The sequence below is a fragment of the Lemur catta genome, chromosome 9 (genome assembly GCF_020740605.2).
Source record: "Lemur catta isolate mLemCat1 chromosome 9, mLemCat1.pri, whole genome shotgun sequence".
Taxonomy (NCBI): Eukaryota; Metazoa; Chordata; class Mammalia; order Primates; family Lemuridae; genus Lemur; species Lemur catta.
Window position 1 is genome coordinate 70873958 of NC_059136.1, and position 23144 is coordinate 70897101.

The following is a 23144-nucleotide window of genomic DNA, read 5'->3' on the forward strand; positions in this document are numbered from 1 at the left end:
ACTTTACTTTTTAAAAAAATAGTTTTCAACTGGATAGGATAAAATGATATCTCATTATTTTATTTGCATTTTTATATTATTAGCAAATCTGAATACATATGAATATTTTATTGGTCATATTAACTATTCATCTATCACTTATGTTGAAAACATTTTTCACAGTTATTTTTCTTTCTGTGAATATATATATATATGTTATTTTCATTGTAGAAAAGTTTTAAATTTTTACGTTGTCAAATATATGTCTTCTTTTGGATTTCTGTTTTTGGTATCATTCACTGAAAATCCCTCTATAATCTAAGTCACTCAAATTTTGTGTTTGTACTTTCATTGTTTCATTTTTTACAATTAAATCTCTCATGCATCTGAAACTTAGACTGGTATAAGATGTGAAGTACTGACCGGACATTTTTTTCCCCAAATAATTAGTTGGTTTTATTAAGGCCTCTTTTGGAGTAATCCACCTTTAACATGATTACCTGAAATGTTGCCTTTATCACATCCTAAATACCTATAATGCCAGATATATTTGACGAATCCCATATTGTTGTATTTCTTTCTCAGTTTCCTAATCTGCATGGCAATTTTGTGAACAGGAAGAGAAGACTTGCCCAGAATCCTGGGATATGTAGCTGTCTTCTCATGGACAGGGCCAGTCATGTGGTAGTTATACAAAGGGAGCATACTTGGAAAGGATGTAATGGCTACTTTGAGAGACAGTTTGTCGGACTTAATGGTAACCTAATGTCTACGAAGGTATTTGTAGATATAACCATGTAACTTAAGCATGAAAGAAATAAACAGAATTCCATATATTTACTTAGGTGCACGTAATAAAAAATACATTTTTAAGAACAGAAAAAATAAAAACTTTAAAAATGTCCTCCAACCCTCACTTTGAGCTGCTGTCAGTCTCCTCACTGGTATTCTTCCCACCTGTGTGGTCCCTTTCATGCCACTGCATGCTGTGTCCAGCGTGATCATATAGAACAAATGTGACTATTTTTCAATACTATAAAGTCATGAATATTACCCCAGTAACTATGAAATATATTATTATTATACAAAAAATTATATTTTAATATAAATAAATAAGTTTTTACATACCAAGACTTGCTTTTGTTCACATTATTTATAGGATATATATATATATAGGATATATATATAGGATATTTATAGGATATATATCCTATATATATATATAGGATATATATATATTCACTAGTATATTAAATTTCCAGAAATGGAAGTTCTGTTTATTCTTGTTATTTTGGTATTTTCCTCATCCAAATTAAAAGAATGGAACTGTATCATCTTTATAAATTCTTCCGCAACATGTATTAATGTTATAGGGTTGGTAACAAGTCTCCATGTATAAATTAGCTCATGAATTTCCTAAAATATTTAATTAACTTATTGAACAGAATGCAAATTTCTTAATTAAATAAGCTACCATAGAAAAATTTTGTGAATTATCACAAATTATTTTTAGAAACCAGGAATTTGAAGCTATTCCCATATTTTTACATAGTCTATTGGCACTAATGGAGTTTAAAAGAGAAATCTTATATATGTGGACTATATTAGGTTAAATGTTGTCAAATATAAATTATTTCATTTATGTATTATTTATGTCCTATCTACTTCTCAAATTAATTAGAGGTGTTATCTAAATAAAACTATGTACTAATATCATTATAGTAATTTTCTATTTCATTTATATCACACTCAAATTCTTAGGTTTTAATTCTGCAAACCGTCTTCTTACCCTATATGACATAATCTGATTTTCTTATCATAGGGAGAAAGTCACTGAAGGAACTATGAGTTCTAGTCCCAGCTCTGCCCATACAGGAGTACTCAACCATGGGATGTCACATAACTTTTATCTTCATCTGCAAAATGAGAAAGTTGAACTGGAAACACATCAAGGTTCATGCTAACTATTTCTTTTTCTTCCAAAAGACCCATTATATTTCTTGACCCTAAGATCTCTAATTATTCTCTAGTTACTCATACTTTAAACCTGGGTTACCTTAGCATTTAGTGAGAGATATGAGAAGCTATACAATTATGATAGGCAGGAATAAAAATAGGCGCTGGGAGTTAGTAGGGACTGTTCTTGGAGATGCTGAATCTCAACAGCCCAAACAGAAAGTTAACATTATGGAATAAATAGTTCAAAATTCTCTCCTTGTTGAAGAAATAAAAGGAGAACTTAGCTATTGCCACTTAACATGTATTTATCTCTGTGCATTTAGCACTTGCTCGTCCTTTACTTTGTATTCTACATATCTGAATATCACTTATTCCTTGAGACTTGTTTCAAACTCCACTATTTCTGCAAGATCTTCCATATGTTTCTCGTGAAGACCCAGAGCAATTTACATGTATACTTCTGTATGACTCAGAACACTTTCTATTTTCTCCTCAACAACAGAGACTGTGTTTCAGATCATTGCGTCTGTCACAGAAACTGAAAGTATTACTTGGTTTATAAATTTTTCCCCCAAAATGGTTGATTGAATGGTTAATCGAATGCATTTATGTATGTGTGCATGTATGAGTGAATGAATGAATAAATGAATGAATAGCATGAGATGAAACTGCAGGAAGGGCTGGAGCCTGAGTATGGCAATAGTGTAGAAGTTCTTAACATCTTGTGTGTGTGTATAAAATGCAGCTTTGATGAGTCATTTACATTTAATATAGAAAATGATGTACTCTACTCCACTACCATGAGACAAATAGAGTGCTTTTTCTCTATTTGGCAGTTTTGGAGATTCTCTTCTAAATACTGATGCTCTTACCATTTCCAGTGGCACATAAAAGTTGCAAGATTTTGTCAGTTGATACCTTCTGTGTCTGGGGTTAGTCTTATTCTAGAGAGTCTAGTACTACCCTCAGCTATCTACAGTCAAGTGTACTTGGATTAGAAGTTCTAACAAAATACTTTTATGGTAGTAATTTTGTATGACCTTGTCATACACTTAAAAATCACCTATACAACCAAGAATGGAGCTTAAATTCTTTAACCTGGCTTACTCTTGCGAGTCCATTTCATAGCCCTCCTACACTCTCATCTCCCCATACTATGCTATATTCTCTGACTGAAACATTAACTACTACAATCACTGTTTTTTTTCTCTTTTCTAAATGATTTTTGCCCTTTATAAAATGGTATTTTGGAACAAAGACATTTCACTGAAAACTCAAGAATAGGGAATATCTCTTCAATTCATTCCCGTACAGCTCTATAATGTACCCATTGAAGCACTTTTCCCACTGTATTATGTAGTTATCTTTTTCCATTTGGTAGACTCCACTGATGCCTGTTCCATATGGGCTAAGAAGGTGTCTTTTAAATGCTAATGGCAGGCATGAAGCAATTCTTGATTAATATTTGATAAATGAACAGATAAATGGCATATATGATGGTAGTAACAATTTAAAATTCAAAAAGAAAAATTGTTTTCTGAGTCACTATTACAATAATGAAACTGATTTCTAAGACTTGATTCATAGTACCTAATGACCCATAACTACTGTAATCATAATTATTTCTTATCAACTTTACGTTATTTCTTAACAGGAACAGGGGAGTCCAGGAGAAATTGTTGATTGGGGGAAAATATCATCACATAATGTGACTCTAATAAGATCAAAGGGCTTGCAGATGAAAGGCCAAATAAAATAAAATTAAAAATTTCACTGTGGAAGAATAAGATCACATAACTTTTGTTTGAGAAGTATTGATTGAACGTACCTCTTTTTGGTAATACTTATAAACAAATATATGTTGAATTCCCTCTCAGTGAAACCATTAATAAGACTGAGCTAGCCAGAATTACACACAATGATTTTATAATGATTGTCATTAGAACAATGGTTTTTAAATGTTTCTTTTAAGAAATACATTTTTGAGACCTGCCACATACAAACAATATAAACAAGTACAAACACAAAACAATGAAGTTTCATGAAACTATACCTAATTTACCATGAAAACTACTCTATGTTCTTTTCCTTTCTATTCTACTCTATTCCATTCCATTCTATTCTTTCACTAATATACATGTTAGCTCAGATCAACTAATATATATCAAACTAATGTATTACATTGTGATCCACACCTAAAAAACCTGTCTTAGAAGGAGATCACTAAACATTGGTCACAATCCAACTGGATTTTTTTTTTTTTTTTTTTGAGATAGGATCTTAGTCTGTCACCCTGGCTAGAGTGCAGTGGCATCACCATAGCTCATTGCAACCTCAAACTCCTGGGTTCAAGTGATGCTCTTGCCTCAGCCTCCCAAGTAGCTGGGACTATAAGTGCATACCACCATGCTTGGCTAATTTTTCTTTTTTTTGTAGAGATGAGGTCTTGCTCTTGCTCATGTTGGTTTTGAACTCATGGCCTTAAGCAATCCTCCAACCTCAGTTTTTCAAAGCACTAGGATTATAGGGCATGAGCCACCATACCTGGCCCAACTAGATTTTTAAAATTGAATATTGTTCTTAAACAACATAGACAGAAGTTAGAACTTAACTTCAATGATAAATGCTACTTTTCAAACACATGCGACTACTGTTTTTCAAAAACATGTTGAGCTTTCCTAAAGAAGTCTTCAACTGAATAAAATTGAAAGGGTAAAAGATACAAATGTAAATTCTCTCCCTCTTAAGCTATGCTACTACCTAGCCACCATTTATTAAGTATATATCCTTTCCTAAACTAAGCTTCTCATAAGGCAGACATACATTATTTTCTTCCTAAAATAATCCCTGTGAACAGGTATAAATTATCAGACTTTCTCAACAGATTTCTGAACAACAATTTCTCTCAAATTTAAAAATTTAAGTTGGGCGATTTTGTTTCCTTTTATAGCTTTTGTATTTTGACTTATGGATTGGGCAATCGTTGCTTTCTTAATGAATAATAAGAATAGATCAAAGTAATTAAGATTAGATGAAGGTGTAAATGAACGATAAGCCTGGGTACTCAATAAATGATCTAAATAAAAGATTAAATTTTAATCTGAATAAACATATAAAATTTGTGAAGTCAAAAATGATTAAGATTTTACCTAAAGAAATGCAACACCTATTTGATCTAAATAAACAGGCAGTCATGCTTACAACATCATACATTAGTACCAAAATTATATTTTTGATACACTGCTACCCATAGTAATTGGCTCCCCTACTCCTTCTATTAAACTCACTAAAAAACCTATTTCTCATTTATTTTCAGTCATTCATTCCTCCAAAAGCATATTGGCTTTGCATGTGTCAGGCATAGGGCTGAGTGATAAAAATACAACAGAAAAAAAGGGATACATGGTTTCATGGAGTATTCATTCTAGAGAAGCATATTGAGAGCAATCAAGTAAAAAGAACACTCATTCCAGATTGCACTAAGTACAACAAAGGAAATAAACAGGCACTGTGAGCAAGAAAACTGGGAGTGGGGGTCATACAAGCTTGAGATCAAAGAAGACTTCTCTTGGTAGGTGTAATAAAATCTGAGATATCAAAACTGAGAAGAAACCAGGAGCACATAGAGCTAAAGGAAGAATTTTCACGCAGAGAGAAATGGCCAAGATTCTGGACAGAAATAAAGCTGCTATGAAAAACTGAGAAGGATTCTGTGGCTGAAATATAATCAGCAAGAGGGAACAAGACAAGGCTGGAGAGATAAGCAGGAACCAAATCAGGCAGGGCCATGTAAGCCACTGCAAAGAACTCGGATATTGTTCTCAGGGTAGAGAAAAGTTGCTGAAGGACTAAGCCACTTGGGACATGATCTGATTTGCAATGTGGAAAGATCACTTCTAACTGCTGTGTAGAGAATGGATTAGAGAATGTAAACGTGAAAGTCCAGCTAAGAGACTATTTTAGCAAATCTAGGCTAGAAATGACATGACTTGGCCTTGGGCAGTGGCAAAGAAAATGGGGAAAAAATGGGAAAAATTAAAAACAGTTTTTGTAAAGTAACACTTAAGACTTCTTCAGTATCAGAAAATAAGGGCAAGGCAAAGAGAAGAATTAAGGATAACTTCTTACTATCTAGCCGGAGCAACTGGATGGATGGTGATGATACCATTAACCGAGACAGCAAGTTTAGAGGAAGGTAAATATACATAATATCTGTGGGTCCCAAAACTAGGTTCCAAATGAAGTTACAACAACCATGTGTTTAAATATTTTCAAATTATTAACCAAGCTAATAACCCATTAAATAATTTTATATCATTCTACCTTGACAGATACACATTCATAATAAACTATCATGCCTAGCTTAAATATATAATTTTCAAATTCCTTGGAATTTTGTGTAACATTGTGACAGCCTAGACAGAGCCAGCCCCTGAGCCCCAGACTAACCCCCTTATTTTCCATACCTTGCTGTATCCTTCGCAGCCAGCATGCTCTCTCATAGTCATTTGGATGCTTCTACCCAGCCACCCACTCCTGCAAAAAGCTACTTGCTGAGCTTTGAGGTATGTATATTAGTGACACCATCCACCTCTATGAAGATGAACCTGGGGAAGAGGGATTTACAGAGCTGAAAGTTGGAGATGGGCCATTTGAGGAAGCAATTCTTGAATTTTGGATACACAGAGCTCAGTCTAGAAGTGGAGGAAAATACTGACTGGCAGTGAGCATGACCATTTTGCCCCATAGAGTGAGCTGCAGCTGGAAGAGGTCAGAGCAAGCACAAAGCCAAAGGTAGGGACCCTTTTTGGGGGCAGTTATAGAGAAAGTGAGAGGTTGGGAAGGATAAAAAATCAGAAGTTCTAACTATGGCAGGGTAAACGTAAGATGCCTAGACACATTCAAATGATGATGTCCAGTAGGCTACTGGACATAAGAAGTTGGGTACCTGATTCCTTCTTCATCTCATCTCCTATGGCTATATTGGAAGAATTCAATGCATAACACCCTAGTCTCATATTTTCTTGATCACATTGATTTTAATGATCTTTATAAATTCATTTATTCATTCAGAAATATTTATTAATCATTTACTATGTGCCACTTACAAAACTAAGAAAGTTGTACAAGACAGGATGTTCCCAGCCCCTGTGCAGTTCAAAATAATTCCAATTCAGCACCATAGCATTCTGTAATTACACCCGAGAACCTTAAACTTCCTTCCAACCTAATACCTGCTCCATTCTGAGAACTACTAGAGAAAATTGCTGCATTATGTAAATTAAGAAAATAACCAATTCATGGTTGAACCATGGTTCATGGTGCAACACCCTGCTATCTGGCATTCTTTCTGCTTATCATTGCTCAGCTTCATCTCCCTTTTCTTAAAGTTAATATTCCAAACTTTTACCATTGTCCTCGTCCACCCTTCCCTCTCATCCTAGTGTGTTACCAGAAAGGCAAGCGCTTTACCTGACCTTAATCTCATTCTGGGCGACTACTCTGAGCTAGTCAGAAGAGCTGGAAAGAAAAGAGCCTATTAGAACCCTATCAATATAATCCATTAATCAAAGAGCATTTAGTTTTAAATTCTAGATATTTTAATAGGGATAGGAAGGAAGGATGGAGGAAGAGATGGATGGAGAGAGGGTAAGAAAACTCATTCACTCTACCTGTCCCCGAAATTCCCACTTAAAGTTTAAAGACATGATATTCTCTTAATGGAGAAATTTTCCAAGCTGGATGTGGCAGGCAGTGGCAGGACGGTAATGGCTCCTCTGGCATTTGGATTCCCATAAGCCTCCCTTTTGGGGATTTACTTGAACAGGGTGCCTGTGTCAAGGCCAATCACACCACCTTCACTTCACAACCAAAGATTTGGTCTTCTTATAGCGTTCTTGCCCCCATCCCTTTACCCTTGCTTGTTATATAACAAGCTAGGGCTAGTTCTCAATGGCATATGAATTCTTAAGGTCCTCTAATGCAGCAGGAACCATATTTCCAATGGTGAAAGTGACTTAGTACAACTTTTCTGTGAGGTTTTCCTGACCCCGTAAAATAATGTTATTCATAAATTTCCGTGGCACAGGCAGTCATGTGCTGTTTTTTTCTTATTTCCCAAAGTGAGATAAAGTAAATTTTTCCGCATATCCTCCATGCTAATTTAAGCATCACTGTCTCAAGGAAACCCTCCTAGAATCCTCTGATCAATAGATTCATTTCTAGGCTTCTGTGACTCACCACTGTACTTTTATTATGGCATCCATCATTCTGCACTTTAATTCAGGGTCAAAGCTATATCTGGTTTGTGTCTGTATCTCCAGTTAACACAAAAGAGTTGCTAAATATGTGTTGCTGAGTAAAGTTAATTACTGTGTTAATACAGCATAGATGTAACAGAGGATTTAACATAACAGGTGTTCAATAAATAATTGGGATTTTTATTGATTTATATGGATAAATTTCAACTTATACTTGTAATTAATTTTTAATTTATTTTATTTAAGTATTGTAAGCATAACAATAACTTACCTCTGCATACCATTTATATTCCACAATGCACTCTTTTGGAAAATAAATAATCTCAAATATCCCTCAAAAATGTCATGGGGATGGGCTGATATTAATGTATCCATTACATAGATGATTAAGCAACTCATTTCACTTGCCAAATATCACATACTATCCATTTAGCTCAAAATATTTAAAATAGCCACACTAAGCCTAAACACAAAAATGGATGTTTTAAAAAATGTAATTATTCAAAAAATAAATAATTAAGGTCATGTGTAAATCATAGCAATTGTCTGCTTTGTGTTAAAAAACAAAACTAGCAGACTCTAGGAAGCGGGGCCATACCAGAATCCCAAGACTACTTTATAGACATTTCTGTTCCAGTTGCACACCACTGAACCTACATTCACATATATGGAAACTGAAGTGTTATGTTTTCTCACCTTAATTTTAGATTTCCCTTTGTGTCATGATACAATTGGGTAAAAGACATTTATAGCACTTGGACTTCTGGTATGTAATCATAACAGCCAAGATTTATTTAGCATTAATGTGAACATTTTATATATAGTACCTTAAATTCTGAGAAGAATTCCTAGGTTATAACTACTGTCCCTTCTATGAATGTGAAAACAATATTACTTGCAGTTCTGTTTCTCTTTGTGCATATTATGTATATATTCTGCTTTCCATTTTTCTATAAGATTAACTTATTTTTTAAATGTTGTTTATGACGACACCAAAATCTCCCAGTGGAATTAATTAACTGATAGTCTCTATTGTATTCTAATGTGCAAAGTAATAAATGCCTTATCAGATTCATAGCTGAAGCAAAACTAAGGTGGTTAATGAGTCTCAAAGCCCATTTACTTTGAAGAAATAGTGATTATTGTTCATTTACAGTCAACCATATCATTAGGAGGAAATATAAGAAAAATACATTTTATTTCACCTGAAAATGTTGAAAATATTGTTTCTGTCAAGTGTTCTGAAAGACACATTCTAATATATGATATAAATATATTGGTCAAATTTTAAAAAGTGAGTTATGGTTTATATCTTAGTAACTATAGTTTACTAAGATAGTACAGTTTAGACTAATATAGTGAGTACATTTAAGAAAAATTTTAATGAAATAAAGGAAATGAAAAATTTTAGTTATATTAATAATGCACTCCTAATCACTTATGTACAAATTCTATTTAAGTTTTCCAGACTATGGTTTACAGAAATTGTTCTTGTTTGACTTAATTGCATGAAACTCACTGTAAAAGAAACTCAAATGAGTGGCTAGTTTCATCACCCGGGGGAAATAAAATATTGGCTAATATGGAAGTTGTTATAATGGCTATTATGTGTCATAAAAGTTACGATCTTATATAAAAATCAGGAAGACATTTGGAAATGGGTTATGTTTTTTTCTTCTTTTTATTATCATTTACCATAACTTTCAATGAAAGTATTATAAAACAATGATCTCTATTTCAATCATTTCCAGGATGAATGACATTTTCCAAAAGTTAGTGCTATAGAACAAGAATATTATCTGCTTTCCAGTTGTGGGCTCATCAGGGACAGAAATAAATATAATATATTTCACCATGCATTTAAACACTAGCCTTTAATTAACAGCAAAACATGCATGTTAATTCAAGCCAAATCATTCAAAAATATGTTATACTTACACAAATGTCAAAGCAAGTGATTGAATATATAAATATGGCACAAACATGTTTCTGTTGTCTTAAAGAACTTAAGATTTCATAATTGTTTATAACAGCAGCAGCATTAATATAACTTAGTAATACAACATTACATAGAGAGGAGTAATCAATATATTATTAAAAACAATTAGCTACCTCATTATGAAGCATTGGTTGACCATATCCAAATTATGCAACTAAGGGTGTCCAAATTTTCCAGAGTGCCATAGTCAAACATTTACTGAGATGATTAGGTTAGGAATACAAGGCATTTAAAAAATTGAACTGTTAGTGTTGTCATAGCCAAAATATAAAGCACTCCATTTTCTTTAGTTTTACATCATCCAGGCATAAGGAGAATGTTTGACCAATCTTCTATGATTGATTCATTTCTACTACCTGTCTTCTGTTATCATTACTTTTCAGAAAGAAGAAAGCAGCAATCTTTTGCTTCTCATATCCTGTTCCTTTCCCTGTAGATCCAACTATCCATATTAGACCCAGTTAGAGTTAATGTTATGTAATAATTTTCAATAGTAAGATTTCTATTTACTTTGTTTTATTCAGTCATGCTATGCTGCACCATGCATTCTCATCCATCTCTTAAAAGGAAAATGTTTTTTTTTTTCCACTTTGTTAAACACAAACTCACTCTTTCTCTCTCTCCGTCTCTCTCACACACACACAAAGTGTCTTGTTCATTTTTAAGTTACACTTAATACAAAGTGTGAGTGAAAATTAGCAAGTGGATCATATACAAAGAAAACAGAAAATGTATAAAGTATACAATCGCAACTTTTCTTACCTATAGCTTTTTATTTAAATTCACTGTAACTAACTCCAGGCTTTAGTTTGGCCAACACATTATCCAAGAGTGTGCACTAAATTTTCCAGGTTTCAGGATAACTTGAAAATGTCTCTGAAATGTGATTCAGATGTGGGAAAATCATTCTGTCTTTTAAAGAGTTTAAAAGGAAAATTTCATTTGCTATTCTGGCTACTACATCAGCACCTGTTACATTTATTATTCACCCATTTGTTCATTTATGAAAGAGTTATTGAGCACCAAGCATATACTGGGCACTATGCTACAAATTTCAAAAAGGATCCCATCCATATACCCCCCAGGGCTGTGGAATTTGTGTGTTAGGTATAGTAGATCAATAAATTGACTATTGAGATAAGCTTCAGTAGAGCTGTGCATAGGGTTTGTGGGAGCTCAGAGGAGGGGCATTTGAATAAGACTTGGAGTTGGAAACATTCTCCAGAGAGAGTGCAACGTCACTGGAATTCTAACCTGTAGAGCATGAAGGTCTTCCCTGTTGTCAGTCTGCATTATTTATAAAAATATACTGAATCAGAGAAACCTCTGTGAAAAAAATTACCCTATTTCATAAAATTTTAAGGACATATTTTTCACATTTTAACAGCTCTGAAAGCAAGCCATATTTTGCAATTGAAGGTACGTCATAGTTGAATTGACAGCATTTTTCCTTTTAAGAAAATAATGGTGCATCTTATATTTAACGGCAACTTAGATTTGATGACATACAGGAAGCTATTTTTCTGCTAGACATCACTTGGGCAGTATTTCTGTTGGGAGAGTGTAACTAGTCCTGCTGAGGTTCTCTCCAATTATAAAGGGTTACATCTCCCACTTACTTTCTCCACAAAGACTTAAACCCTATCATAATTTCAGCTATCAACTTGGAAAGTGGCTTAAATAAATTGTCTATGACTAGTCTATTTACTTGCAAGAAACGCATACTGCAGCTCACCCATACTTTTCACAAATGGTGAAATAAAATGTTCTAGAATCTCTTTTTTAAAGAGTCTAACTTTTTTCAGAAAACAATATAAAAGATACTGTATACTTGAAAATTGCTGAGAAAATAAAATTTTAAAGTTCTCAGCACACAAAAAAATAGTACGTAAGGTAGAGAATATGTTAATTTTCTGGATTAGCCATTCCACAATGTGTGTGTATATGTATATATATGTGTGTGTATATATATGTGTGTATTCTACAATGTGTGTGTATGTATGTGTGTATATACACATATACACATATAAAGAAAATATGTTAAACAATGCTTAAACTATCGGATCAGTGATGAGAATTAGTTTACAGAATATTATATTAGGCTCCTCTGGTTTTATCCTGAACGATCATTTTACATGCTGGTTATACAGATCATATTAAAGCCAGGCATTCTGATGAAAAAAATCAGGTAGTGAGACAGACAATCTATTTCCAAGGATGATCCACTATAAAAATTTTAACAAACATTCTGCTTTTCAAGTGGATTTGAGACTTCCCATTATATAGAAACCAAGTTCCACAAGCCTGAAAAAAATATATTTGAGATATATAAGTGATTTAAAAAAACTTATGTTCTCTACTTTAACTCGTAATTATTTTCCTTTCAGTGTAACACTATATGGTCTTGCCTTGAAGTGCTACAGACACTCTAGCTCTTTAATATCGCACAACTTGTCATCCTCTTCTGTAAACTATTTTATTTAAGATAGTCTATGTGCACATACAAGTTGAAGAATAATTTACTTCAAATATATTTAATATTTAGTGTATTTTAAATAATTTAAGATATGCTTACAAAATTGATTTTAATATGCATTTGCTAGGCAATTTTTGTTTTGGAAATCATAATAGTTATTTTCTCTAATAAAAAGTATTAAATGACCTAGTAATTTCTAAAAGCTAAACTCACACAGCAAATTAAAATGCAAAATGTGCTTCTGTGGTAAGATTATTCACCAGGAAACAAGGACACACTAAGTGGATCACGGTTCTGAAAGAGCTTACCTACTGAGGGTAAGATTTACATATTAATGATACAGAAAGTTTGCACAAGCTCAGAGGCTAAGCTGTGTTCAGGGATGAGCAGGCTTCTATTTAAAGGGGTTATAACCCATTATAACCCTTTGTGTTATTATTACAAAACTTGATATATGCTAGCAGCACATAGATGTAAGCCAGTTCCAATTTTATCTTAGGACGAGAACAGAGTATACTGGCTGTAAGGCCAGTCTAGTCTGCTGCAACACCCGCCTGCAATGTGAATTATCTCATAAAGATTCATGATTGGGAAATGTTAGGACAATGTGGAAATCAATTGGTTTATATCTGCAATGTCCAACTTGGTAGCCATTGGCTATACACAGCTATTTAAATGTAAATAAGTTAAAATAAAAAAAACAAAAATTCAGTTTGCAGTCACAATAGTCACATTTCAAGTGCTCATTGGCCACATATGGCTCAGTTACTCAACAGCAGATAGAGAACACTTTCCTCACCGAAGAAAGTTCTATTGGATAGCACTGGCACATACTTAATATTTCCCAAGAAGTGGGAAGTCTGTATCAGGGAATTCAGCTAAATAAAAGAGGAGAGAAAGAAACTATGTAAGCTGATGGATATGTTAATTTGCTCCACTATAGTAACTATTGTACTATTATATGTATCCCATATCTTATCGTATACCTTAAATATACATAATAAAATGTATTCTAAAACATTTAAAAAGGAGTTTATGCCCCCAAGTCTTAGCAACCGAACACAAAGTTTATTATTAGTACAGCAGAAAGCAGCAAGCCTCAGAATTCAATAATGTATGGTGTCTCCTTCCTCCTGGCTCATTTTGGCCAACTACTAAGTCTTGGAAGTACTTTTTGCACACTTATCCCTGAACTTGTGCATGCTGCTCATTCAATAATTTCATAGTGTTATCCCTTCTTTACACCCCTTCCACCTGTCACCTTCACCATTTTTAAAGGTTAAGTCTTATATTTGCCTTATTACTCCTTTATTAAAGGTTTTACATTTCTTTTTAACTCTGCTAAGAGTTTTATCAAAGTAATATATTTCTTTGTGATCTGATTACACATACTTATGGTAATGTAACACAAAGTCCGTTTTCCCCATAAGCGTTATAAGTTTTAGTGCATGATTTAGACAAATGTTAGATTGTTCAGAAATGCACATATTAAATCATAGCAGAAATGTCTGTACAGGCTCTGGGAACAAACTAGGCAAGGCTCAACTTCAGGATCTGCCATCCCTGCAAACTCCTCAACATGCAAGGCTCAGTTTCCTCATCTGTACAACAGGGATGATCATAACCCTGGATCATAGGGTAGTGAGAGGAAGGACAGGTCATGTGCCTTACAGGTAGTAAATGCAAATACGTGGCACTGTTTATTGAAGTACCATTTATTTTCAAATGTTACTCTGGGACTATAAATTCAGAGAATATTTATATTTTCTCATACAGGTAGCTGGTCATAGTTTCTTCTAGGGAATGTGTACAGTGATGAGAAGGGAGATCTACATTTTAGTTCATGCCTTTTTGCACCTTTTGTTTGCCATGTGTATGCATTACTTATTCAAAAGGATAATTGTTTTAAAAAATGTTCTTTAAGGATTCTGTCTCTGCTCTTTGTGCAACTTGGGAAGAGATAAATTACTATGGGTAGTATGACCTGGAAATCACAAAGGCCAACCAAACATTTTCAGAATTCCAGAATAAAGTATTGGCTAGATTATGAATTTAAGATTAACAAGCCACTGTTTATATATCAAGGAAATAAGTCAGCAGGAAAAAAGGGACTGAGCTACACATAGAAAAATGAAGATGTAAACTGCAGAAGAGATAAATTTAAAAATATAGCCTAGAATATTTTTCTATAAATAATTAAAATTTCAATTTATCCATGCTTAATATATGCATCCCCTTTAAATGAATATTATTTTAAATGTAATATCATTTGCATTATTCAGAATCAATGAATGATAAGGCATAAAAATTTTTTTCTTTATAAACAGAAAGGATCCATTTTAGTGCTAATGACCATTTTGATAAAATATTTTATTATTCACATGCTAATGATAGTTTTTGCATTTCATATGTCACAAAATCATTATGGGCATGACATTTACTCAAATATTAGTTTTTCCTATAAAATATATATACATCATATTTTAGTCAAAAACATAATAGTGAACTTTTTGAATTATTACTTAGATAAATAAATCTGTGCTTTTTAAATTCTAATGAAGACCAGACTTCTCCTCTCACCACACAATCTGTGATGGACTGATAAAATAAAAATTAATTACTACCAAAATGAAATAAAATATGACACACAAAAAGAAAAGCCAATGTATTTATATGTCAATGGGTAAAAATTACTGTCACTCGGTATAAATGTTCTTAAATGCTAATTTGCATTTTCTATCTCCCAACAGAACTGAAATAAACACTAGTGGAGTAATAGTGGTATAGTGGATAGTCTACACTTTGAGCAGCTCTGAAGAGGGCTAATATATAATTCAATAAAAATGTGTCAAATACTTCTTGCCATTTAGGTATATTAATGCTATCAAGGCTATTATGATAAATAATATTAAATTATCTCTCACAATATTTGAAAAATTTAACAAGTAACTAAAAAGGTAAAATAAATTGTTATTGTATATTTTACAAACAGGTCAATAGGATATTTTTAGTAAATATGTCATTTTATTATGCCAAATATAAATATTCATGTAGATATAGTATTTCCTCTACTAAGTTTATATAAATTTGACAAAACACAAGGACACATTCCATCCTAGTCTATATAAACCCATCTAGTTATCAGAAATGGAGTTTGACCATAAAACATATCCACAATTCTACTGCCTATTTTATGTATATGAAATGATACAAATTCCTTATATTCAAATTATCAATTTTCATTACTCAAAGTTTATTTGTTAATACATACTGCCTAATTACCTTGACTTATCTTTTAACAACCTAAGAATCTACAGTAATATGACCTAATTTAGCATATTCAGTAAATAATCGACCTAAAGTATTAAGTACAGGTTATGGAAATTGATAACAATGATGGACCACAGCCATAGCAAAGAAAATTAGTGAAATACAAAACAAATCAAAATATTATTAATTTAGAAATAAAAATAGGGGAACTTTAATAATAATGAATTTTTAAAATAAACTCTGTTGAATATTTTCATTTATCTTCCAATAATATCAATAAAAATCCCTACCTATGTATATAAGGTAATCATTCTTATACTAACAAGACATACTGAGGGCATTCACATTATACAGATTGATAATTATTGTATAAATAATTGTATGTATGTCAATTTTGAACATTCAAGCACATATTCTAAGGATAGAACTTAAACATGTATATGTAATTCCTATACTTCCCAAAGTGCAATTAATGGGAAATACATGAAATTCATTTCAGGGATTTGTTTTGAAAATGAAAAATGTAGGATTTATATAACATGTATTTTGTAACATGTACTTTGTGTCAGTATTATAAATAATTACTTTTACCTTGAACCAAAAACAGACACATACATGCACACACACAATTTCCTTTTGAGAAAAGAAAGGTAATCTAGTTATTTCAAATAAATTTTTCAAAAATAAGGATTCTTGAAATGGAATCTGATGTATCTTTTCAAAATAATAATTAATTTAAACATAAAACATTTTGTTATATGCAGAAATTTTTTATTTTCACACACTAAGGCAGTTATCATATTACTTATCACTGACATGTCATTTCTGTGATGTACCTAAATCTTCTTATAAAATTCTTAAAGATAAAAACTGTCAATGAAATGTTTTTTTAAATATGCAAAAGTAATTGAAGAAAAGAGTGCTTAAGAGAATATTAATCTTTTTTCAAACATATTTCATAAATTCACAGTGCATATTTTTCGTGAAATATTGAAATTATTGGTCTTATTTTTCAATAGGAAGATTTCTATTTGTACAGTGTTCACATTAGCTTTACCTCATTTATGTTACCTGTACTTCTATCTACAGCCGCAGATATTGCTAATGCTGTGCTTTAATTTGAATTGGAGAGGCTTATGTGCACACACAAACACACACACATAAATTATAATAAAAATATGAAAACAGATTTAACTAACAAATATTACAACTATATTCCCCTTCTATATTGCTTCTTGAACCCTGAAACTATTTCATCAGAATTTAGAAGGTGCAACAGCCTTTGCATCTTCAGAGATCAATCAATGTGTGTTCTCATTTTAAGCCTTGGATTCACTTGCTGGTGATTTTGTGCTAATCATTAAATGTCACTATGATTCTTTCTTTTTATTAAAAGTTTAGAAAATCACATCTTTCCAGAAAACATGAAGGAGTTACAAGGATTGCATCAACTGTTAAACGTGGTTTTGAAAATAGAAAACATAGAGAAATAAAAGATGATAATATAATTTATGGTAGGGCAGAAGGCTAGAATATAATTTTTCATGTTAAAAAATAAATACCATGTAAAATAAATTAAATTTCCATTTACTTGTCAGAAAACACCATGATGATATAATTCTTAGAAAATATAAGTTGATTTGATATGTCACCATAGATTTTTCTCTAGGATTTGTTTTCCGACTGCATGCATTTTCTCTTCTATAATTCTAAATATATTTTCCTGTGGTTCTGATTGAGTGCAAACATTTATACACAGCCATATCAAATCATAACACATCTTGGTGTCAGCCAACAAGGCAGTTTCCTGAATTTCATGGAATTCATCACCATTCATCAGTATATAATTTTGGATCAAGGTACAGGCAGTTAGTGAATTAACCCAGCAGCCATTTTCAAACATTGAACAGAGAGTTTCCTATTGCGTAGAGTAGGGAAACCATGCATGGTAATCATTGACATTGTAATCTAATCACCACATGATAAAAAAAAATCATGGGAGGAAGCAAAATCTAAGTGCTGGATCTAATTACATTACTATTCAGTAGCTTGATGGAGAAGATGGGCAAGTTGCTGCAGTCATTTATACAACCAAACACTCAAAAGACCATTCTAGGCCCCAGTCCAAGTTGTTACTGGAAAGCTAGTAGCTGTGCATTTCAAATCAACACCAGTTGTTAAAAAATTAACTAGGGGGCTCCTTTAGGTAACAACAGTCCTGCAGTGAGGATTAGGAAGATGTAGTATGGCATGTGAGAAAGAGTTCAGGTACAACATCAAAGAGATATATTTTCAAATTTCTCCTCTGCCATTTGCTTACTGATATGAGCAAGTGATCTAATTTTTCACAGCCATAATCTGTAAAATGGAGATCAGAAGATATCTGTCTTTCAGGGATTGTGTAAATGCTAGAGACAATGATTACAGAATACCTGGACAGAATTGATATTCAGGAATTGATGCTGTTTTTTATTGGTAATCATAAAATAGTTTTTTAAAAAATTAAGGCAGAGGCCAACATTTAAACATCATACAAAACTGCATCATCATTCACTAGACTTATATGAACAACATGAAGCTCAAGCTAGTTGTTCATAAATCAGTGTCTAGCACACATTAGGTACACAGAAATAGTTGCTACGATGCTGATGCTGATGATGCAATTTATGGAAACTGAGTGAAATGAATAATCCATGTACATTTGCCTCTCATACAAGCATGAATGGTGTACAGCCTTGTTGAAAAAATTAAGTTTGTGAAAGTTAAACATAATAAAATATGTTCAGCAAACTATAAAATAAACTTTCAGTGGCTCATCACTTTACAAAGTGGTTTCTGTCAATGAATAAAACAAAACACTGCATATTATGAACATTCCTCAATTTTCTGCACTGGTAGAAGGAATGATCTAGAATAGCAAGTGATCTATGTTTTATTTCTATTTTGACTCTTGAATAAGTGCTTTCATATACATTTTTACATCACAATAGCTTTTTTTTGGAGGCCAATGCACCACTCATTGAGAAAGAGAAGCAGTTCATACTGGTACTAGCACTACTGGGTCCTATGGTGACGTAAGGAGTTTGCTTTAAAAAAGATCCATTTTGAGAAATTGATAGTGTATTGAACATTATTTATTAAAATGTTAAATGCACGATTTAAAGATTCATCAGCTGTCAATACAGAGACTCGGTAAAAGTAATTTAAATAATTAGAAAAGTAATTAAGAAAATATATATACACACAAATACCTGTATATTTATGATTAACTTTGTACAGTCCTAAAGCTATAAAACTAGACAGCATATAAATACATGATTCATTTTAAAAACATTTCAGAATATCAGAACTGTGAGCTATCAATCCAATGTAGTCGGCTTCAGATACGTACACTTACTCCAATGATGTTTTCATCAGTCCTCTTTAATAACCGCCTTTGCCTTTGTGTGAGGTTTCCATATGAGAAAAGTAGCTGTATTAATTTGTAATCACACTACATAGGCTGTCAGCCAAAGAGGAGTAAATATAAAATGAGGAATACAAAGCAGCAGCATATTGTGCAAATAATGATAGCTACCTATTCAGAAATAGTCATCAAATTGGAACACACACATGGGTAAACATACACATACAGTTGGGGATGGAGAGGTGTTGGAACACTGCACTAGAATGCCAAATCTACTTTGTCCTGTTGTTCATTTGGCTGATGGTACTACAGCACTGGTTCCCACCCTAACAGACTTTAAACAAACTGGGGACCTTCTAATATGCAAATTTCCAAGTTCCATCCTAGGCTCAGGTGAATCTGAGTCTTGGGGCTGCGATCAGAGCACCGAAATTTTTTTCACCTCCCAGGTGATTTCATGCAAGGACTACTGAATTATAAGAAAGAAGCCATCATTTACTGAAAACATTATCCTATGGTCCTTCAGTTTACTAAAGGTGATCCTCACAACTGTTAGAGTTAGATGTTATCATCCCCATTTTCCATATGACAAAAGGAAGCTTTTAGAGGTTAGAATGCAAAGCTAATATTTGACTCTAGATCTGTCTAATTCAAAATGTGTACTTCTTAAAAACACAGCACACTAAAACCAAACAGCTTTCATAGAATTTATAAGTGTGGCCACAATGAACCAGCATTCACATTTTGTCCAGCCAGCAGTGTTGTTGTTTCAAGAACTGAACAAGCATCTGCTGGATGTCAGGAAACATTAGAAAGACAATAACTCTTGAAAAAAACAATTTCCTTGTAATATCTTGCATGCATAGTTTTTTTGTTTGTTTGTTTTTGTTTTTTTTTTTTTTTGGTTGGGGAGTGGGGTATATTTGCAACGTATGTTAGTTAAATCTTTTTAAGTGTTTTTATTTATTATTACTATTATTTGTGTGCACACACAAGCCTCTCCAATTCAAAATTAAAGCACAGCATTCACCTAACTCCCAAAAGGGTGAGAGCTTCATGCAGCCAATACAATCTTTTAACTAGCCTCCTTGTTTCTTTTTCTTTTTCTTTCTTTTTTTTTTTTTTTTGTTTTTTTTTGAGACAGAGTCTCACTCTGTTGCCCAGGCTAGAGTGCCATGGCGTCAGCCTAGCTCACAGCAACCTCACACTCCTGGGCTCAAGCAATCCTCCTGCCTCAGCCTCACAAGTAGCTGGGACTACAGGCATGTGCCACCATGCCCAGCTAATTTTTCTATATATATTTTTAACTGTCCATATAATTTCTTTCTATTTTTAATAGAGACGAGGCACTCTTGCTCAGGCTGGTCTCTAACTCCTGAGCTCAAACAATCCACCCGCCTTGGCCTCCCAGAGTTAGGATTACAGGCGTGGGCCACCTCGCTCCACCTTCTCCTTGTTTCTTATTTATCTATTTTATCCTGGGTTGGTAGACATGACTGCTACTCTCAGGTGGCCAAGTTAGAGAACCCTCTTTTATTATAAAGGGACAGTTTCAATCTTGTTTGTGATCCCTGCTTTAAAAGTTCCTTAATTTTTAGCTTGAACCTTTTAAATCAGAAATAATAATAATAAATTTGAATAACATTAGCTAAAGTGTTTCTGTCAATCAATTTAGCACGATTTCTATAGATGAGGAAACTGAGGCTCAGGCAAGAAAAGTGTAATATGAGCTCAAAAGTCAGGGCAGGAATTTCAGGCAGTTGTTTTACCTGCCAGCCCAAGGCTCTTTCCAAGGTTGTCTATTCTTAAGAAGTTGAAAACTCTCCTTATAGAAAGTTTATGCTCCTCCCAAGGAGATTAAGAACTATCACAATTACAATAGGGCTGTTCAGCTGAGAGTAAGCCTAAAAAAGGTAATGTACCAATCGTATTTTAGGATTTTATCATAACTCATGATAATGTTTATAATTTGCCAGTACATCTGATTTACTTAGATACAAAGAAAATTCTAATTTTAAAAGAAACCTCTAATATCTTGCAAATACAATAAAAAACAATTTCAAATTCTAAAAGATTTTGTTTCTCTGATGATGATTTTTAGCATAAAGCTCTTAGTACTGATATCACAGTACTAAGCTCCACAGAACGAGCTTCAAGTAGCCAATCAATCCTGTGTTACTTACAGAGTATCACTGGATATGTGTACAACAACTCATTTAAAAAACTCAAATTGTTGACCAAAAAAATGGTAGCTTTGATCTGCATTTGACAGTTGCTAATAGGACTATGCAGGTAAAAAAGGTTCCCTCCTAATAAAACTCTAGCAAATTAAATGTTTGTCTTCAAACAGCAAATTGGAAATTCTACTTTGATGGACTTTTTGTTCTTTTTTCCTCCCAGTTTTACTGAGGTTGACACATAAACATTGTATGTATTTATGATGGACAATGCAATGTTTTGATATACAGAAACACGATGAACTGATTATTACAATCAAACTAACATATCCATCACCTCACAGTTTCCCTTTTGGAAAGTGAGTGAGAACATCTGAGATCTACTCGCTTATAACATTTTAAGTATACAATATAGTATTATATTATTAGCTATAATCACCATGATGCATATTAGATCTCCAGAACTTATTCACTCTGCATAACTGAAACTTTGTAACCTTTGCCCAACATCTCCCCATTTCCTCCATCCCCCAGTCCCAAGCAACCACCATTCTGCTCTCTGCTTCTGAGTTCAACTTTTTTAGATTACACATGTAAATAATATCTCACAGTATTGGTCTGTCTGTGCCTGACTTATTTCACTTAGCATAATGTCCTCCAGTTTCATCTGTTGTTTCAACTGAAAAAAATTCCTTCTTTTTTTAGGCTGAATAATATTTCATTGTATATACATAACACATTTTCTTTTTTGTTTCAAAATATTAAAGGGGTACAAATGTTTTAGGTTCCATGGATCACTTTTTTAATGCATGAGTCCTGGCTACAGGTGTGTCCATTACCCAAACAGTACTCATAGTACACATTAGATAGGTTTTTTTCCCTTCCCCTCCTCCCCCATTCCTCCTGCTTGATTTCCACTGAGTTTTATGCCCCTCTGTGCCCCTGTGTGTTCATCAGTTAGTTCCAATTTAATAGTGCATACATGTGGTGTTTGTTTTTCCATTCTTTAGATACTTTACTTAGGAGAATGGACTCCAGTTCCATCCAAATTGGTGCAAAAGGTACTAATTCATCTTTTCATGGCTGAGTAGTACTCCATGGTGTATATGTACCACGTTTTCTTAATCCGCTCATGAATTGATGGGCACTTGGGTTGATTCCACATCTTTGCAACTGTGACTTGTGCTGCAATACACATTCAAATGTAGGTGTCTTTTGATGAAAATTCTTCCTTTCCTTTGGGTAAATACCCAATGGTGGGATTGCTGGATCAAATGGTAGCTCTACTTTTAGTTATTTGAGGAATCTCTATACTGTTTTCCATAAAGGTTTACTAATTTGCAGTCCCACCAACAGTGCATAAGCGTATCTTTCTCTCTGCATCCATGCCAGCATCTAATATTTTGGGGCTTATGAATAAAAGCCATTTAATAAAAGCATCTATTGTTTTTGGACTTTTTAATATCTTGCTGTGGTTTTAATTTGCATTTTTTTGATGATTAGTAATGTTGAGCATTTTTTCATATGTTTATTGGCCATTTGTATTTCTTCTTTTGAGAAGCGTCTGTTCATGTCTTTTGCCCACTATTAAATGGTGTTGTTTGTTTTTTCTTGCTGA

The 23144-nt window shown here is 33.1% G+C and overlaps 1 protein-coding gene across 13 annotated transcripts in view; it reads right to left on the minus strand.

Moving 5' to 3' along the window:
- Nucleotides 1-23144, minus strand: part of RALYL (RALY RNA binding protein like) — a 644676-nt gene that overhangs the window by 596787 nt on the left and 24745 nt on the right. For 4 of the 13 annotated variants that reach the window (XM_045560941.1, XM_045560937.1, XM_045560940.1 and 1 more), the window contains 3 exons: nucleotides 22136-22148; nucleotides 8455-8464; nucleotides 7795-7799 (listed from right to left, as the gene is read on the minus strand). The exons of the other annotated variants lie outside the window; for them this stretch is intronic. The gene's annotated coding sequence lies outside the window, so the exon portion shown is untranslated. The remainder of the gene's footprint in view (nucleotides 1-7794; nucleotides 7800-8454; nucleotides 8465-22135; nucleotides 22149-23144) is intronic. 13 annotated transcript variants of the gene reach the window in all.